The sequence below is a fragment of the Zootoca vivipara genome, chromosome 3 (assembly GCF_965207765.1).
Source record: "Zootoca vivipara chromosome 3, rZooViv2.hap1.1, whole genome shotgun sequence".
Taxonomy (NCBI): domain Eukaryota; kingdom Metazoa; phylum Chordata; class Lepidosauria; order Squamata; family Lacertidae; genus Zootoca; species Zootoca vivipara.
In genome coordinates this window covers 44,716,955-44,737,401 of record NC_142586.1, presented here as the reverse complement: position 1 = coordinate 44,737,401, position 20,447 = coordinate 44,716,955, and positions in this window count along the sequence as shown.

Genomic DNA, 20,447 nt, shown 5'->3' with positions numbered 1-20,447 from the left:
TGGTTTGAGTACTTTCAGTTTAAGAACTCTGCGGACCCGTATGGAACAGATTAATCCACTTTCCATTACTTTCAGTGGGAAAGTTCGCATGAGGTTAAGTATGCTTCAGGTTAAGAACGGACTTCCAGAACCAATTACACTCATATTTCGCGTTAAGTACGCTTAAGGTTGAGTACTCCGCGGACCCGTCTGGAATGGATTAATACACTTTCCATTACTTTCAGTGGGAAAGTTCGCATGAGGTTAAGTACGCTTCAGGTTAAGAACGGACTTCCAGAACCAATTACACTCATACTTCGGGTTAAGTACGCTTCAGGTTGAGTACTCCACGGACCCGTCTGGAATGGATTAATCCACTTTCCATTACTTTCAATGGGAAAGTTCACTTCAGGTTAAGTACGCTTCAGTTTAAGTACTCCGCGGATCGTCTGGAAAGGATTACCGTAATCCACTTTCCATTACTTTCAATGGGAAAGTTCACTTCAGGTTAAGTATGCTTCAGGTTAAGTACAGACTTCCAGAACCAATTGTGTACTTAAACCGAGGTACCACTGTACGGACCTTTGTCGGCAAGGTGATGTCTCTGCTTTTTAAGATGCTGTCTAGGTTTGTCATTGCTTTTCTCCCAAGAAGCAGGCGACTTTTAATTTGTAACTGCTGTCACCATCTGCAGTGGTTTAGAGAATTGCATCAATGCGGTCCTCACTTTTATTGGTTAATGCCTCAGTAAACAAGACTAGTTGTAGTGAATGAAGAGTGGAATTCTCAAATGCATGAGATGAATTCATGGAGTAAGAATTCATTTACTTAAAATTTGATTTAAGTCTTGATAAGGCTTGTTTCCGGAACATCTTTACTACAGCTAAATTATAAAGTTCTCTAGCTTGTTAGCTACTCATGTGGTCTCCAGGACTGCAGCTGAGGATTCTCATGGCAGTGCAGAGATATAACCAAGGAACCATGTTTGTCAAAAGCAAGAGCATATAGAAATAATATAATTTCTTCTGCTTATTAACTTTTAACATGGGGGAATGAATGAATCTTTATTTGCATCAGCCATCGGCCACAGCAATAAAACATCAATATGATATACAGAGAATAGAAATAAAAAGTCAGTAATATAAAATACATTTTAGGGTTTTGAATCAATAGTCAAATAGTGGATCTTATTCTGATTGCCAACATGGGGGAGTTTGAAAAGCAGATTGTGACACAACACAGGTTTGCTATTAAAAAATAAAATAAAAGAGGAAAAATAGCAACTGACTGGGCTAGCACAAGCTTTGGGTTTTTCCTATAGCAGTCCATTGAATTGTAGCCTGGGATTCAACAGAAACATCATCATCTGTGCTGTACATACAAAATATATGGAAGAGACCTTCGCTTTTGTAGAATTGCACATTTTACTCAATCCAGTGCGCATACAGCTGCAGGTACATTGGCACATGAGCACCTGACCTAATGCATATTCAAGTGGAATCAAGGGCATCCAATGAACATTTCTTCCTCTTAGTGATTCACTGTCTCAACAAAAGGATGGCTGCTCTAGACACATGTAAACTGCTTCAGCGTTCAGTACAGCAGTCAAGTCTTGTGGCTCCTCCTACTCCTTGAGAGGAGGGCTGCCTATATGATTTGGAAGCTCTGGCAAAAAGCCTGAGCTCATTGATTACAGATCACTGTTAATAAAGAGCATTTGTAATGCAGCAGTGGCGCTACAATCTCCACACGCCAGTTCATGATGGTCCTTCAGTCTCCACAATTAAGTCGTCCAGCAGGCATGCCCCCTGTTGCAGCTGCTCTGTCAATCTCATTTTGCAGTACAAATGATCTTAGACCCAGTGTTTGACATGGGGTTTTAACACCAAAGAAGGCAATTCTGCAACTTCAAATGAGCCTAATTGGCTGTGCGCTCAGGCGTTCACTCAAGCTGCTTCAGTCCATCAGAGAAAGATTTCCAACTAATTGAACAGCTCAGAAGAAAAAGAACCAAGGAAATCACAATGCTCTGAACCAGTGGAGAGGGGTCTTTTTCATGATTAAAAAATAACAACACACCTTCAAAATAATGCGAGGGGAACCAGCCACCTGTCATTCTAGACATAAATCTTCTTGATAAAGACACTTTCAGAGGGGAAAAGCAGTTGCTGATATTAATCAGTTAGCTTCACAGGTACATATGCATTTAAAAAATAACAGTAAGAGAATAATTTCGCCTGGATAAATGCTTGGTTTGGGTTGGAATGCTTCGAAACAGCAAAAAATGCTTCAAAACATCTCATTTGAGATGTCTTATATGGGTGGCAAATTGCTCACATGTTCTCGAATTGATGGAAGTAGATCCCATGGAAGAAAATATCTGGTCTGGTTTTGAGTGTTCTTTCAATATAATTCATTTCAATAAATTCATTTTATAAAATATAACAAAACAACAACAACCTGGACATCTGGACATCTCATCTTATAGGGGTTTCATCTTGGTAGGGGTTTTTCAGGGAGTGGGGAACAATACACACTCCTGATTCTGCCCCCCTTTTGCTGCCACTCACCATACTTATTTCTTCCAAAAAATAAAACACCATACTTGGCATAGCTGCCAAGTTCTCCCTTTTTTTAAGGGAAATTCCATTATGCTGAATAGGCTTCCTCGCGAGAAAAGGGAAAACTTGGCAGCTATGATACTTGGGGCATTTGGAAAAGAAGAAAAATGTTGCTTGGAAGCAATCTATTGCATCTCAATAGCCAAAATGCAGATTCTACAGTGGGAAGCATTTCAGTTTGCAAATCATATATTTGCAAAGTGGTTTATACTAAATTGCATTCAGTGTTAAAAAAACAAAACAAGTCAGTGGTTATACCCAGTAGCAGACGGTGTGCTGGGCTGCTGCTGCTCATAACCTCTGGTTGGTCATGTTGCCGCTGCTTACTGTGAAGTAAGGAGGGAGGGGCTGGGCAACAGCAGGATCAGCATGGTGCAAACATGGCAGGAGTGGTGGGTTGGTTCTACCATTGCATTTGCACCATGCCAGCTTTGTCACTGCCTTGTTCCTCCCTCTGAGTACACAGGTGTGACGCGACAATGGCAGTGCCCCCACTCACCATGTCATCTGCTACTAGTTATACCCACTGGTGGATCTTCCTATGAGTTGAACTCTGCTCATGGGAAATCTGGAACTAAGCCACTGTATTAATGATGGGAAGGTTAATAGTTCCCCCTTGCTTTTACTTTGTGAAGGGTGTTCCTGCTGTACTTTCTGTTTTTATTACAATGACATTAGGGCTTTCTTTTCTTTTTTTTATTTGGTAACTGATGGGTTTAACTTTGAAGTTTGCCACTTTGTAAATGGTTGTAGTGGAAAAATTAGTTGTATAGGCTTTAAATGACTGAATGGGAAAGTGACTGGGCCAAGCGCTCTCCAGTCTGGTCTGTTTACCAAAAATCATGCAGAGTTATGTGTATCCATGGCTGACAGTGTTTCATAAAATGATTTCACTGTCACACATCTAAGTGAATGGAGTTTGTATAGTGGCTGTAGGCCTTCATGGAAAAAGTCCTTCATTTCCACTGACCATGCCACAGAAGCACTGTGTGTTTCACAGAGCTGCTATACATTTCTACAGTGGGGATATAATCCCATCTATTCTGAAACTAGAAGAACTAGAAGAAGAAACTAGAAATGAAAGAACATGCTTATCATAAGGACTCCCTAAAGTGCCCAAGCACCGAATAGGATAAAACCTTAACTGTGTGAGAAAGTCTACCACAGGGGTGAGGAACCTCAGTCCTAAGGGTTAGTTGTGGCTCTGCAGACTGCATTATCTGGCCCATTATCTGACTCTTCCTGGGTCACGTCTATAATCCTCAGGCCACAGCCCATAGAAATTTATCCACGAGGGAATGTAACCATTGGACTGAGAAAGGTTCTTGACTCCTGGTCTAGCACCACAGTTGAATTATGGCCTCTTCACTAAGATGTTACTAAGGAAGGTAAGCTACTGCCTGCTGGGATCTAAAGGGCTGCATTGGGATGTCTACCTAAGAAGATGGGCTATTGCACACTTCTCCCTCTGATTGCATCACGCTACTCAGCAAGCCACTCCTAAAATTCAAGCCTGGCCTCTAAGGCAGTGTGATGTTTGTGACTTGAATAGGAAACTGGAGGGCTGGGGGCCTCCAATGAACCTGCCTAAGCACTTGCACGTGCCGTTTGGCCACTGCGTTTTTATAAACCGAAGCAATATAAAACAAAAATGGAGCATTTCTCAGATAGGGTCGCTTCATGGATACCGTTTGATACTGGCTCCCCATCAGCTGTTTCAGCCCCACCATGTCATGCAACTTCAACCAAGCATTCTGGGGGCAGAAGTGCATGTGTGGAAATGGCACGTGGGGAGCTAATCCATGTGGGGAGCTGGCAAGCATGCAACAGATCAGCAGATGGAGCAGCTGCTCTGCCAAGGCAGTTTCAAGTGTCCCCCATGTGGTAGCACTGAGGAGCGGCCATTGTCTGAGCTTTCAAATTGGAAGAGATACAAGTCCTCCAAATTTCCGAATTTAACTGTATCACTGGTATAAAGACCGCCGATTCTTTAAATAACGCTATATGAATGTATAGTCCTCTTATTTCTAGCTTCCCTGATCCGTTATCCATGCAGTATTAATAGGAAAAGCATGTGATGACAATCAGGCATTGATCAGCAATTAAATGTTATGACAGCCATACATGTCTGCTCTCCCTTTCCTTCTATTCGCTTTATCTTTATTTATCATCTCTCTTTTGCTAACAATATAGTTTCTATAGCAACAGCCATTGGCTGTCGAAATAATGAAAGCCACAGCAAGATCTCCTGCGGTGAAATCCCTCATGCTGACAAACCCAGCTTCTATTATCTTTGTCCAGTGTTTTTCATTACCTACCAGAATGACCCATTTATCAGGATTTACAAGATATCAACTAATTACTTCTGAAATAAATAGACTAATGGAAACAAGGCCACCGGCTTTTCTTATACCTAAACGCAAAACCTCTGCATGGTGTATATCTGCCTTAAAGCATGAACCAATCATTTGTCTTTTCTTAGTGCTAGAAGCTAAATCAATAGATCCATTACAAACAATTGGCCACCCTCAATAAAAAAACCACACAGTTGGTAATCACAGTAGTAGACAGCATGGTACCCTCCAGATGTTGGTGGACTACAACTCCCGCCATCCCTGACCATTAACTCTGAGGCTGATGGGAGTTGTAGTCCAACAACTTCTGAAGGGCACCACATAGGCTTTGCCTGGAGTGGAATAAGAGAACCATTTGTCAACTGGTAGCCTACCACATTGTGTTTGTAAACTAGCTATTTGTATTGACGTATTTTACTGTATGTCAGGATCTGCTCAAAAATCTGTAGGAAGGAGAAGGGTGAGGAAATTCTTCTCACCACTTGACAGGGCAATACAGGAGACATCCTCTCCAGCTATATGTAGACTTGGCAAAGGGTCATATGTATTCACCTTGAAACCGCTGCTTTATTACTTCAGAAAAGTCAAGTCATGAAAATCTCCCATTGAATATGCTTCTATGTTCGCATAACTTGTCATCTATGAGAAATGACTAGCAGATTCTAAACAGTATAAGCAATTGTCCAGAATAAATAAGTAGGGTAAAAATGGAATGCATTGTAATTTAGTTTCTCTCTTCCTGATCTGGACAATTTTAGAGCAACTTGCATTCATTTTCAAGAGCTGCATGTGACAGTGTGGGCAATTACATTGAAGATTAAAAAGGAAATAAACGAGCCCCTTTGGCCACTACTGCTGTCAGTTGTTCCACTGACAGACCTTTAGCTAATTAGCTCTAGCCAATCTCTGTTTAGGAAAGTGTCGTAAATTTCCCCAAGACTATTTGTCTCACATAGAACACCTTGAATTTTGAAGTGGCGCCATCCCATAATATTATATGCACTCCTTTATCTTGGTAAACGTGTACACTACACACAGCTGCAATCTGAAATATTACAGCTGTGGGAATGTTTTAAGTTTTATTTTGAAGTAGTGGTGATATTATTCATCATGCTGTAAATGAAATAAAGCGTTACATTGTTACCAACTTTAATTAATGCTTGAAAGAGGTTTTTTTTTCTCCTACAGCTTTGTGGGCACCTTTGTATTCTGTTATTTTATTTCCTTAATCGCTACCTTCTATCATTTATTCTTGTTTCATACTATTTATCTCTCTCTCTGTGTGTGTGTGTGTGTGTGTCTGTGTGTGTATAATCTGATGAATGATTTTTGGTGTTTAAAGAATCTAGAACTTTTTATGAGTATTTTCATGGAAGGTTGTCCAGTTTGTATATTTGACTGCAAAATTTATGGTTGCTAGTGGTAGCTTTTGTATATCATCCATATAAATGATTTGTTTTCTTGATGCCAAGTAAAATTTAGCCTAGGCTTCGGGCAAGAAACCTTGTTCAGTATGGTTGAGTGAGCTGTTCAATAAACCTAGAACTTTGTGTTGAAACTTCTACTTTTTTGTGCTGCTGGCAATGCCACATTAACTGTCTGGTCATTGTCATTTTTCATTCATCTTTTGTATTTCGGTCCTCTATTTAACATTTTCCAACATATAAAAATGTAAGCTATATTTGCATTTTAAAATATGGCTGCTGACATAAGAGTCATTTACCATATGTGCAGAGCAGTGTAGGGTAGGGGGATCTGTGAGCACCAGTGTAATGTAGTGGAGAATATTTGCCTGGGATATACCTGGGTCTAAATTCTCACTCTACATCCAACCTTTAGCATCAAAGGTTCCATAATGATAAACTGGGATGACCCACAGAAAGATGGGATGTAGTCATGTAGAGTTGGCAAGTTGTAGCTGAAACCTTTAAATTCATTGGTGAATTAGGAAAGAAGACCAGGGAGGGGGGGCTTTCCCCACCCTTTCCCCTCAGGTCCTTTTCAGCTCCCCCCCCCTGTTAAGTATAATTGATTTAATTCACATAGAAATGAAAAATGTATGTGTATTAACGAAGGTTTAAAATGGAAAATGTCTAAATGTGTATTGCTAACATGGTGTTTTTTTTACACAGTAGCTTTCTAAGTGGACTCTGAGCTCTTGCTGAGTTGATAATTAACTAATTGTTGTTTTCTGCTAGCTAACATGCAAGAGTTGTAACCTTAGATCAGGTGACAAATGTATTGAGTTGCAAGTTGACCATCTTGAAAGGGTGGTGACTGCATAGCCTTGGGCAGGCTGGAATGCAAGAGAGAGATACTGTTTTGATTTTTGGAGTTATCTTTTATTTATAAGATGCTGAACCTGTGTTGGACAGCACAAGACATTGTTTGGATGTATCATTTGGTGTTTCTGTTTTGTTTTAAAGAGGTTTGTCAGTTAAAAAAAAAGTTGAATACTATTTTTATGGGTCTGGACAATGCTTCATTTACAAAAAGAGTCAGTTCTTATGCTTCCAGTCACTTCAAGCCGTGCAATATTAATATATGCAGTAGTTATGCAACCCCCTGGACTTGCCAGGGCTAAGGCAGGGAGAAAACATAGGTGAGAGAAGTGACCATTGCCTCATTCCCAATTCACTAGGCATAAGGCATGGGTGGCTAAGCTGTAATCCTTCAGATGTTGTTGAGACTATAGTTCCCATGAGCCACAGCAAGCAAGGCTAATGGTGAGGAATATCCACCCCGCTATAGTGTGAAGCTCTGGCCACTTTAGCAGGATCTATTTGACCATTAAAATAAATAAAGGGCAACACAACTGGATATTTTCTCTTTTTAAAATAAGAACAAAAAAGAGGGAAGCAGTTTGCCTCGTCAGCTGTGGGAACAACATCAGTAAAGCACAAATCAAGTCTTGACCGCATTCATGGTCTCTGTGTAAAAGACGCTTTTGGACTATAATTTATTATTCTTATGTTAAAAAAAAATAGGTTTTGTGACAGCCATTACAGACTCCTCTATGTTTCCCTATTGTGGGAGTTTGCCAGTCTCTTATAACAGGCTTATCCTGTTATAAACCTGTTTAATGTATGATTTCCTTTGGTTTTTCAGTTCAAAGCAGCAATGGAGAGTTATTGGTTTGTCTCACTATTTCCCCTCTGTGAAAATGCACCTCTCTCTGTCCATATTCCTCTTTCTCATTTCTCGTACATTTAGAAGATCAGCCAAAGTTTTTGATACTTACTGTAAGAAGTAGTTTGGCAAAAAGCGCTCTTTTGATATACACAAGGCAGTGGCGTTTAGCCTAGACAAAACCTTATTTTGCAAAGAAGCACAAAACTCTATTTGCCATACAGTTTCGTGAAAGGTTTTGCAGGATGGGGTGGGAGGATAGGGTTTTGCAAAATATCTGGTGATGCATCAAATTATACAATCAGATATACTTTGCTTGTTCTCTATTCTTTACTAAGTTGTGGCTGTTCCTTAAGCAAGTTTGGAACTGAACTGTCATAAAATGGGCCTTTCCATGGTAGAATTTGGAGCAAATATGTGGCGAACAAGTCATGTTCAGCATTGGCCCCCACATGGCTCATTCAGCAATATTGTGAATGTGCTGTAATTGCACCTGGCTGCAGTACAGAGTACCTGATTTGAAAACAACTCAGAAAACCCTATCAGTGGAATATATATTGAAAGGGCCACAATATCCAGTACAATTGTATAATTTGATTTTGGGACCTGGCTCCAGTTTTGTCCAAAATACTTTCTATTGACCCCAGCACAGAACTTGCTTTGTGATTTCTGGTAATGCAAATAAATGAATAGTTTTTGACATGGGATAGTCTTACAGCTATCTACTAATTACCATTCAGAATGCCTAGACACACCAATCTTCTAGAGATGAGCTACAAGAATACACAAAACTTCTTGAGCGTACAGTATGTGACTCCTGTCTGAAACAAGTGAGGAAAGTGTAACTGGAGTATATGTGTATACGTACATTCAGGACAGGTCATAGCATGGGAGGAAACAGAACTCACTGCATGTATAAGGACCCACATTCAAATCCTGCCAAATCCACTAATTGTCAGATTCCAAGAGCAGAATCATCCTTGAGATGATCGTAAAACAAAACACCAAATGGCCGAACTGTTTCATTCCTTCATAGTTGCTCTGCATATGTGATCCCCCCCCCCTTGCTGGTCCATAATGTCAAACTATATGCACTGTGATGGATAATTAAAATTGCACCCAACATTGCATTACATTGCTGTTTTATTGGCTTATGTCATTGCAGTACCCAGTAAGTAAATCCACCTTTCTGTATGTGCAATGCTAATTGGAAGATATATTTTCATGGTGGACTTCTGAAATCCAGTTGCTAAGGCTTAAATATTTTCATACCCATTTAAATAGTTGACTTGGTTAATCCCTTAGAGTTCTGATTTATTTGTGGAAACTTCTTCATGCACATTTCATTTTGAAATATTGACTGTATTGAAGAGTGCAACTTTAAAAGAAAATAGCAATGGGTTATCCTTTCCCTATAAATTTCCTTTCTCTCTCCCCCACCACATTGTTCAGAGCATCATGTGAAAGAAAGGGTCTACATTTGGCATTACAATTTTTCTCAAATCTCCTTGACATTCTTGGGATGGTAGGTTCCCAAAGAATACATATTTGCTAGTCTTCCTATTGCCTCCCCCCCAAGCAGGGAATTAAGCTGAATAAGGATCTGTGATTTTTAGTTCTATATATGTTATAAAGGAATAGATAATGATCCTACGCAGAATGCAACATTAAACTGCAGCAGTTATTCAGCTCAGAGTGGGTTCCTTTCCCTCTCCTTTATTTATTACTTCTGAAATCTCCTCAGAAGAATTTGGCCCTGCTCCAAAAGAGTACATGCCCACTACCCAGAATCTAAGACCATGCAGAAATATCCCTTTAAAAGGAAATAAAGCTGGAATATCATTGAGCAGCTGAGGAGAAGAGGGAGTAAGGAGTCAGGGGCACAACATTCTACCCCCAGTCTCTCATGTCCCTCAGTGACATTTTAGGGTGTTCTTTTAAAAAGGACTATCAAAACACAATCACAACAGCTGGATTGGGGATCTCACATAACTTTGTGACCATTTGCTCAGACAATTGACTGTAAGCGGAGAATATTTGCATGCCTCTCATTTACTTTATTCATAATTCTTGTTTCATGTTTTCCTATAATTCACCTTTCTGAGGACCAGAAGTATATTTTTGCCCACACAAACTGTCCCCCTCATGAATGCTCTGTGCCCACCATCTGGCAGTAAGGTTGCATACACTAATATGTATGCAACTGTGAATAATAAGACAGAGCTTTTTGTTCTATTGCCACATAAATAAAAGTACAGTACGCTGTTTTGTTAATCACAGTTATATGCACACACCCGCACAGCTAAATAAGGGAACTAATTTAAGAAAAACTCTCACTTTTTGAAATAGGGAATAAGCAGAGCACAATATTTTACCTCAACCCCCCCCAGCCTTTTGACTGTATAAATAACCCTTTGCATTTCAAGGGTCGTTAAATTACGACAGTTTATAATACAATTATAGTCAGCAGGCTGGTCTTTGGGCTGCTTGGTAATTTGCTTGTTAATATATTAGCACAATGCATTGATCAAGTGGCTAATCCAATCACACGCTTCCTATTGATCCGTTATTGAGCACGTTGCCCATGATCACTCCACCCCCCCTTTTTTGCTTAGGCTCAGTCAATAGCAAATGCCAAATAGGTTCTCTCACACCTAATTAGCTTATGAAATAAGCCAAACATTTTCGTTTGCCCTGAAGGCTGGAATCAATTGAACGCTTTTAGACCTGAATTCAGATGATTTTTTCATCAACTCCCTCCCCACCCCTCCTTTCTGCCAGCACTCAGGTTCACATTGAAATGAACACTTTTGAAAACTTTCTAATTTGAAGACATCTGAAAAGCAGCTGCCATGTCTGAAATGCTGGAACAGCTGTAAACAATCAATCACAATGGTGAGGAATTCTGGTCTGTACATTGGCATGTGGTCTGTCAGACTCCCAAAAAAATAGAGACATAAAAGATCAAGAGGTCAGAGGTACCCAAGTCAATGAAATAGAACACAGACTATATTTCATTTAAAAAGGACCTAATCATGCAGAGCTTTATCCTTCAAAATGTTCTCTTTACAGGAAGGATGTTCCATTCTCTTATTTGTTCCTCACAACTCAGAATTGGTGGAAATATGGCTGCAGGCATCTCATACTGCTTCTTTCCCATTGCTGCCGCCCCAGTATTAGGGGATGGAAACATATATTGGAGGCGCAGGATTTGTCTGAACATAAGCCACAGTTGTGCAACCTGCAGCTCTTCCCTGAAGTTGATCGTCCGCCCCTCCCCCCTGACCCACCCCAAAATATTGCTCCCCCTCTTTCGCTTCCCTCGGCAAATTCAAACATAATTAACACGTGGAGGAAAGATTGGCATAAGCACATTCTAATTATGGATGGAAATCGTTACACAGATAAGTGACAAACAATGGCTAAGTCATAACACTGACTTTCTCTTCATTATATGACTAATTGAAATGGCTCACTATTTTTTCAGGGATATTTTTAGCAGTGTTTAAAAATGCTTTGCCTTCTATTTTGTTCAAAATTTGTGCAAAAATGTTTACCTGCTCATGTAACACTGCCCCGTCTTGTGCTCCCCACCCTCACTCACCCCAACTGGCCTCAGTGACATTACATCATCACATAATCAAAGCTGAGGCACTACACAGCTTTGTGACTTCATCCTGTCCATTGAATGGGCTCTGAGGGTCTCAGATCATCCATATGGCTAAGCTGAAGAAAGAAGAAAGATTTAGGTAAGTGAAACAATTGCACTGAACAGGATAAAAAAAGTAGATGTTGTCACAGTCAAATCATTTCCCCACCACCACCACCAACTTGCCTGAATTTGAAATGTGTGAATATTCACCATATCAATAGAATCCCTTAAAAAGGTAAAGGGACCCCTGACCATTAGGTCCAGTCATGACCAACTCTGAGGTTGTGGCGCTCATCTCGCGTTATTGGCCGAGGGAGCCGGCGTACAGCTTCCAGGTCATGTGGCCAGCATGACAAAGCCGCTTCTGGCAAACCAGAGTAGCACATGGAAATGCCGTTTACCTTCACGCCGGAGCGGTACCTATTTATCTACTTGCACTTTGACGTGCTTTCAAACTGCTAGGAGGGCAGGAGCTGGGACCAAGCAATGGGAGCTCACCCCATCGCGGGGATTCGAAGCGCCAACCTTATGATCGGCAAGCCCTAGGCTCTGTGGTTTAACCCACAGCACCACCCGCATCCCATATAGAATCCCTTAATATGCCATAAAAATGATGGGGGAAAATAGACTTTGAAAAAAAGCCATGGGAAAAAAATATACTTTGAAAAAAGGGGGAAAATATTTTCAGAAAGAGAAACACATTCTGGTGTCAAATCACTTTCTAGGGAAGAAGTCTTCTTGTTCTCAATCACAGAATTCTCATTGGTTTTATACACCAGGCCTGTATGCTATAATTACCGCAATGAATGGTGCATACAAGGTGTTGAAATAATTATAACAAAGGATATAGAGAAGGTGGGTGCTAGGCTGAACTCTGTCTTCCATAATGCTTGGCAGTGGTACAGTTGGAAGCAAGATGGGGAGTGGAAAAAATGCTGGTATATGTGGACATTAGGAATGGCAGGGAGACGGCAACAGATTTGACATGCAGATTATGGATGCCTCCACTACGCTGGAGCAATGGGCTCTTACTCATGCAGGGCACAGATAACCCCCTGTTGTGCTAGTGTAGCTCTGAACTGTGGTTCCAGCTGTCCATCTTTCAGGACAATTTTTTTTCCTTTGTGTGCATTCATGGCTTGAATTGATATTTTTCCATTTAGCAAGGGGTCTTCTAGGAGCAGAACAATAACACATTAATAGTAGCCAAGATTAGTTCATTTTAAAAAAGCAAGCAAGCAAAATCTTTAGTTTCCTTGCTTCAGGTTGTTACTTGTCAGAACTATTGTACGCTGCTAAATGACATTTTTTGCTTGAATCAATTTTATCCCATGAGCTTGCTTAGATTATTAAGATTTCCATTTCCCTTGTTATCACACTTACAGTAATAACTGAATATAAACCAGGAACCATTTGGGTATGCATTGGTAGACCGGTGAGGTCAAACCATTACTAAAATAATTTGATTACTTGTTTTGCAAAATATACATGTTCAGATGGAAACAATAAGGATTGAGATGTTTCAAGTCAAGTTTTGCCTTTTCTTGTTATTCTAGATATTATTCCTAAAAGCACAGGACATTGTATAGCAGGCTATGCAAAATGCTACTACAAGCAAATAAACAACAACAACAAACAACAACAACAACATCTACAGTATGTTGCAAATGTATAGCCACTTACTGTACTGGGTGTCTATCTCATTGAACTCAATACATGTCTACTCAGAAGCAAATGCCACTGAATTCACTGGGACTTACTCCCAAGTAAGTAGGCATAGGCTTTCAACTGTGGTCAGTTGATGAGTTTAATTAATAGAAAAATAGGAGAAGGCCAAGATAATGGTTTCTTCCCCTATCCCATTCCCACATATGGAAGCTGATTGGACCTGTTCTTGAATCTTACTTTCAACTGTGTCCTCTACTGAACCTGAAAGATTCTTAGTCAGTCCTTGGAGGTGCTGTGCAGGTGATATAGCATGCACATCTCTGTTCTTCCACATAGAGATTAGCCAGGGGCTCAGGAAGAGTACCTAGGGAGGTGACCAATGCGGCCCCTATTGCCAACACACCCAGAGTATCTGCTGCTTGAAACGGGTACCCCATTCTGCCTAATGTTAGGGTGAGTCCTGTAAGCATGTTTACTCAGAGGTCCAACTGCTTTTGGTGGGATTAACTCCCCGGTCAATGTGCAAAGGATTGCAGGCTAATTTATGAAATACCGTACCTTTGGACTTGAATAACCAAGAAACATATTTGCTATTATTTGTTAATTGAGCAACTTCTAATACTGAAGACGGCCGGTTATCTTTGAAAAAACTTTCATCCTTCTCTCACACCGAGGCGGAATACCTCTTCTAAGATTATGGGGAAATTTCTAAAGCATTTCCGACTACAAAATTCTGACACCCCCACCCCCAAAAACCAATAAAAAAGCCCCAATAGGAAAACCATTCTCTTATTTGTCTGATCACTCTCCCTCCCTGCCTTTTTCAGCTAACAAGCAAAAGGCAAACGAGGAAGTAAAAAAATGCTCTCTGTTCAGATAGCTGAATCTGTGATGTGTATAGCAAGGTTTGGGTACTATTTCCTTCTGTTCAGATAAATGAATTTTCACACAATGAATGTTCATAAAGCAGGACCTGCGTGTGCGTGTGCGTGTATTCCCCCTGAAGCAGAATTCCATAGCTTTGGAGCACGTACAAAATTCATCCATAAGTGAACTTCTATGGAGAAGACCAGGATCAGACTATGGCTGATTTTGCAATTACAGTGTGTTCCAGGTCACTTAAAAAGAGCTACTGTGGGTAATGTTTCCTAGAAAGATCTGGATTCCTGCTCAGCCATAAAGCTCACTGGATGACCTTAGGTCAGGTGTAGGAAACCTCAAGCTCAGTGGCCCAAAGTGGCTCTTCATGGTTCTTTGGCATTTTGTATTGCCCCCAGGCCACACCCCTGTGCTCAGGCCACACCTCCTCTGCCCTCTTTCCCCCTTTCCTCTGGCCTTGACCTCTACTGGCATATAACCCCTGGAAGGATGTCTGGGGAGATGGAATGTAGCCCTTGGGCTACGAAATATCCCCACCCTTGCCATTGTTGACAGTCAATCCTTGGCATCTCCAGGCAGGGCTGTGAAAAACTCAGGTCTGAGAGCTTCTGCCAGTCAGAGCAAACCAGCCCTTTCCAAACTGGCACCTTGCAGATGTTGTGCTGCAATTCCCATCAACCCCAGCCTGTATGATCAATGGCCAAGGATGATGGGAGTTGTAATACAACCTGGAGGACACCAGGCTAAGGAGGGCTGGAGCAAATAGCAACTTGAAGGGTGTCAACTTGAATAAAATAGGGGGGGCAGGTAAGCAATGCTCCACATAATCTCAATATGTGGCACATGTACACTATTTTGAATGGCAATGCTCATCAACTCGGGGGTGGACTGGCCCCCTCATATAATTTATGGGGGGGGGGCGAAGGGACCTCAGGCCTAGGAGTTGGCTCCTATGGACAGTACAGTAGCCTGACCTGATTTTTAAAAACTGCTCTCTAAATTACTGCCTCAAAGTGCTTCTTGGGCAAAGGGAAATTGTTTGGATTTCTAGTTAAGCAACCTGCTTCCAGTTTTAAACCACCGGCCTTGATTTTTAACAACTAATTTCAAGCCACACCCTCTGAAAAATGCAACAAGAGGTCATTCTAGCTGGCTGAAAAGCAGGGCATTTTCCCTCTCTCCCCTCCTTGCCCACCCCTCTCCCCTTCCACTCTAGAGGGAAGCTAAAAATGATCACACAATTCTCAGATGTTATTTGCAGAAGGTGGGAAGGAGAGGAATAAAGGGAGGAGGGAGCTCTCAGGGGTACTGAATGCTTGTTGCTCTATTGAGGAGCAGAGGCTGAGCTCTGTGGCAGCTCAAACAGCCTGTGAGGCAAGCGGCCCGGGCAGGGATCCCTGCAGCGTCCCACGTCCCTGCTCAGACTGCCAAGCAGCAGCCCGTCGGTCTGGTCGTGGCGGATGGAGCAGCTGACAAAACAACCTGTGCGGCGGCTGCATTTGGAGTCCAGCTGAACGGAAAAGGGAACACTGTCAATCAATACTCACACATGTACAGTGTGAAACATAATCGCCGGGTGGCTTTTTCCTTTTCTTCCAAAGCAGCCATGCTTTATGATTGATGCTTGTCAATTGCTGTTTACTTTTTTTTCCTGCCCAAAGTGAGGCCAATTGTCTGAAAGACCAGAGGAAGATGCATACATGCATGCATGCAAAAGGAATATCCTTGGTCCACTTTGCACCACTGGCCAGTTAGAGCCAGTAAGCATACTCTGCTGTGGGAATTGGCTCTCACATCTTCCAATGCCAGCATATTTCAGCGATGCCCTTTAATGTACAACAGCCAGAAAAATCTCCACTTAGATTTGGGGGTGCTTGGTCTTGTTCTCAGTTGTCTTTTCCTTTTATTCTTGACCACATGCAGTTTTGTTGCATGCAGGCTTTGCTTAGTTGGAAGGTAATTTGAAATGGGCATATACTTAAAATAATTATATGTAAATGACCAGTGCTTTCCCCCCCACAACCGGCTGGAAAACACGGTATTCTTGCTGGGAATGAGTTTTTGCTTCATTCCAATATACCTACCCACCTTCTTGGAACTGGTTAGAGCATGTACAAGTTAAAGGTACCATTCTTCACAATTAGTACTTCATAAAAAAAATAAAAATCATAGAGATTAGCAGACATCAAAGGGCATGGACCACATCAGCCAGAGATCTTTTGAGCTTATCTGAACATGCCAAACAAATTTCCAGAATTGTTAAGTGCATAAAATTCTTAGATAAGCTTTATGTATGCCATATACTTCAAAACAGCTGACATGAAACTCCACAGTCCTTTGATCAAATACCTTGGAAATATGCCTTAATGCACTGACAGACTGGGGTAATAATACCTCACTTATTCTAATGTGTAGTTAACTTTCAAAATCATATGCAGATTTTAAAGATAAAAACAGATTTATTTATTTATTTTACTTTTTCTTTTCACTTTGACTTATGCTGAGATACTATAGTTTGGGAAATAATAATAATAATAATAATAATAATAATAATAATAATAATAATAATAAATTATTTGTACCCCGCCCATTTGGCTGGGTTTCCCCAGCCACTCTGGGCAGCTTCCAACAGAAAAATGAAATAAAATAATCTATTAAACATTAAAAGCCTCCCTAAACAGGGCTGCCTTCAGATGTCTTCTAAATGTCAGGTAGTTATTTATCTCTTTGACATCTGATGGGAGGGTGTTCCACAGGGCAGGTGCCACTACCAAGAAGGCCCTCTGCCTGGTTCCCTGTAGCTTTGCTTCTCGTAGTGAGGGAACTGCCAGAAGGCCCTCGGCGCTGGACCTCAGTGTCCAGGCAGAACGATGGGATGAATCAATCACCCACCAGCAGCTTAGGAAGTGACTGTTCTAAAAACTTTGCTCCGTATAATATGTGTGCCTCATTTCAGATAAGGTTTTTGCACCATTTCCATTAACAATCTAGTAGCCTAAGCTGGTGCAGATTTACTTGGAACATAGTCCCCCTGAGTTCAATGAGATTTACTCACATCTTGAGTGGCATGCATAAAAATGTTTTAAATAAATACATGGGATTTGTATGTCCCAGTAGACACCTAAACTGAAGCAATCAGTTCTACACTATTTACCGCCTTGACTGTATTATTTACAGCTGTATATGCATGGAATAGTTCTGGTGTGGGTGTGTGGGTGTGGGTGTGTAAATTGGATAACGCACTATTCCCAATTTACACCCCCACCCCCCAGAAATATTCCATGCATATACAGTGTAAATAATACAGTCAAGGCGGTAAATAGTTTAGAACTGATTGCTTCAGTTAGGTGTCTACTGGGGCATACAAATCTACAGGGCTGGAGCTACTGAACTCATAAGAATGGCTGTATCACAGCAACTTGTTAAGGGAATGAAAACTTTTTATGGATGCAGGTGGTGTTCAGCTATACATTTTTGACCCGATTCAGCAAAAGGTCATAGTGTCCAAGACCCTTAAGGTATAGGGCTTTGTTGTTTAGTCGTTTAGTCATGTCTGACTCTTCGTGACCCCATGGACCAGAGCACGCCAGGCCCTCCTGTCTTCCACTGCCTCCTGCAGTTTGGTCAGACTCATGTTGGTAGCTTCGAGAACCCTGTCCAACCATCTCATCCTCTGTCGTCCCCTTCTCCTTGTGCCCTTCATCTTTCCCAACATCAGGGCCTTTTCCAGGGAGTCTTCTCTTCTCATGAGGTGGCCAAAGTATTGGAGCTTCAGCTTCAGAATCTGTCCTTCCAGTGAGCACTCGGGGCAGATTTCCTTCAGAATGGATATGTTTGATCTTCTTGCAGGCAATGGGACTCTCAAGAGTCTTCTCCAGCACCATTTATTTATTTATTTATTTATTTATTTATTTATTTATTTATTACAGTTATATACCACTTTTTCCTCCAAGCTCAAAGTGACATACATGGTTCTTCCCTCTTCATTTTATCCTCAATTGTGAGGTAAGTTAGGCTAAGAGACAGAAGGTCACTCAGTGATCTTCATGCCGGATCAGGCTTGCAGACCCTCCAAATGTCCCTATTTTCCAGGGACATCCATTCCAGTTTCTAATTTGATTCTGGAATGTTTCACATTTCCTTGGGATGTCCCTATTTTCATTGAAGAAATGTTGGAGGGTATAGAGTTATCGGACCCCTGAGCCACCTGAAGGCAATCCTGTATAGGGAAGTTTATTTAATGTTTAATGTTTTATTATGTTTTTATATATGTTGGGAGCTGCCCAGAGCAACCCAGTAAGATGTGTGTATAAATAGGAAGATTGTCATTATGGAATGGGGTGTCCCTATTTTCATCAGAGAAATGTTGGAGGGTATGCACTTGTGCATGGATTCCATGACATATGGGGCTTGAATGTGGTCTCTGTACTTTCCTGCTTTAGATTCAACATGTGATTACTGCTGGGAGAACCAGCAGCATCAACCATTCTTCAGCAAGTGCAGGTCACAGCTTGATCTATCATCTACTGCTATGTACAAGGTACTGTGGGTTGCATAATATGTCCTCAGGCAATTAAACTGAATTTTGGCAATGTACAGAACATTCATAGCTCTCTTTTAGACACACTTAAAGCAGGAGGCTTGAATCTTTACCTACCCTTTCCCATGGGCTCAGAAAACTTAGATAGCAGTGTTTATTTTTCCTAATGTGATTATAGGATCCAAGCACTTTGGGAAATCTGCTTTTTTCATTTCACCCAACCCCAACCCCCCCGGATTTGTTTCCCTCTACAGTTTTACTTGTTTTAAAAACATAGTATGCTATTTTGAAATAAAGTGTAAATTCAAAATACATTTATTTTGAAATAAATACAAGCAACAAAAAGGAAGAATGTAACAAAACAATTGCTGCTACTGTGCAACACTAAAAAAAGCATCCAATTTTTTCTATCTCACAGGTCGCAATCCAATAGACATAACACAAAAGGAAAAGGAACTGGGTGGGAGGATGAAAGCAAGCATTACAGCAGCTGGATGGAGTAAGACTGGTTTTCTTCCTTGCCATGAAGTTCTTCCTTGTAGGCAGGGGATCAGCCTCTCAGTGGCCCTTGGTGTCCTGGCAGGTGACAGAGTATGCCTCCCTTTGGTTCTGCTTCTACCTGACTTGATAATAAACACAATACAAGCAAAAGCAACATCGCAAGATGATTAATTAAATGAAGGTGGGAAAGGAAACTCATTGATGCAGTCCTTGATATACAATGGATAAACTGGTGGGGGCATTTAGTGTAAAGCAGCCTAACTATTGATAATGTTTGGATGTGTAAGTTATATAGGCAAGTTGCAGTCAGGGTAAAAAATGTCATTAGCAGAGACCATCTGTATAAGGCCTGCAGGAGAGTAAGGTTTGAGTGAAGTAAGGATTTTAATAAATATTTGCTTATTTTAGAAAAAATTGAAGAAACTTTACCAAGATGTGGAATAATCATTTCATGGCATTCTATGGATGAAGTAATAACAGGGTTAATTGGATTGCTATATGTGGCTGACAGCTCACGATGAGGACCTGGGTCTTGTCCAGAATTTCCTTTGGAAGGCAAAACACATCACATACAAAGTGGACGGCCAACCTCTTTTGATTCAATTGAGTCCATGATTCACTTTCTTTCTGTATTTTTCTGTATTTATTTGGCTCTTTTAGGACATTTCTTCATTGCATTAGCCACTCTGAAATCCTTCTCCAGCATAAGATCAACATCTTAGGCTAGAATTTAAACTTTGGGAGTAGAGGCAGTGGAGAATCTTTAATTTATGAAACTGAAGAAGTAGACTTATCTAAACATCTCTAGGGCTTTAATAGGGGATATCTATAATTCTCTGAATTGTATTCCTTTCACAGTGATATTTTGTAATTCCATTCTATTACCCTTGCTTAACATTAATGAGATAAAAAGATCACATTATGGCGATTGATGTTCTTCAAATTAAATGCACGTTTCCATGTACAAAGCTGCCTGCTAATTTAAAAAACATAGCATGTAACATAGACTCATGACCACGGTCATCACTCAGCTGGGATCAGATAGCATTTTTTATCTATTCATTGGATTTAACAAGGCGTGAGATGGAGGCAGAATACAAAGTGTGGCCAGATTATCCCACATC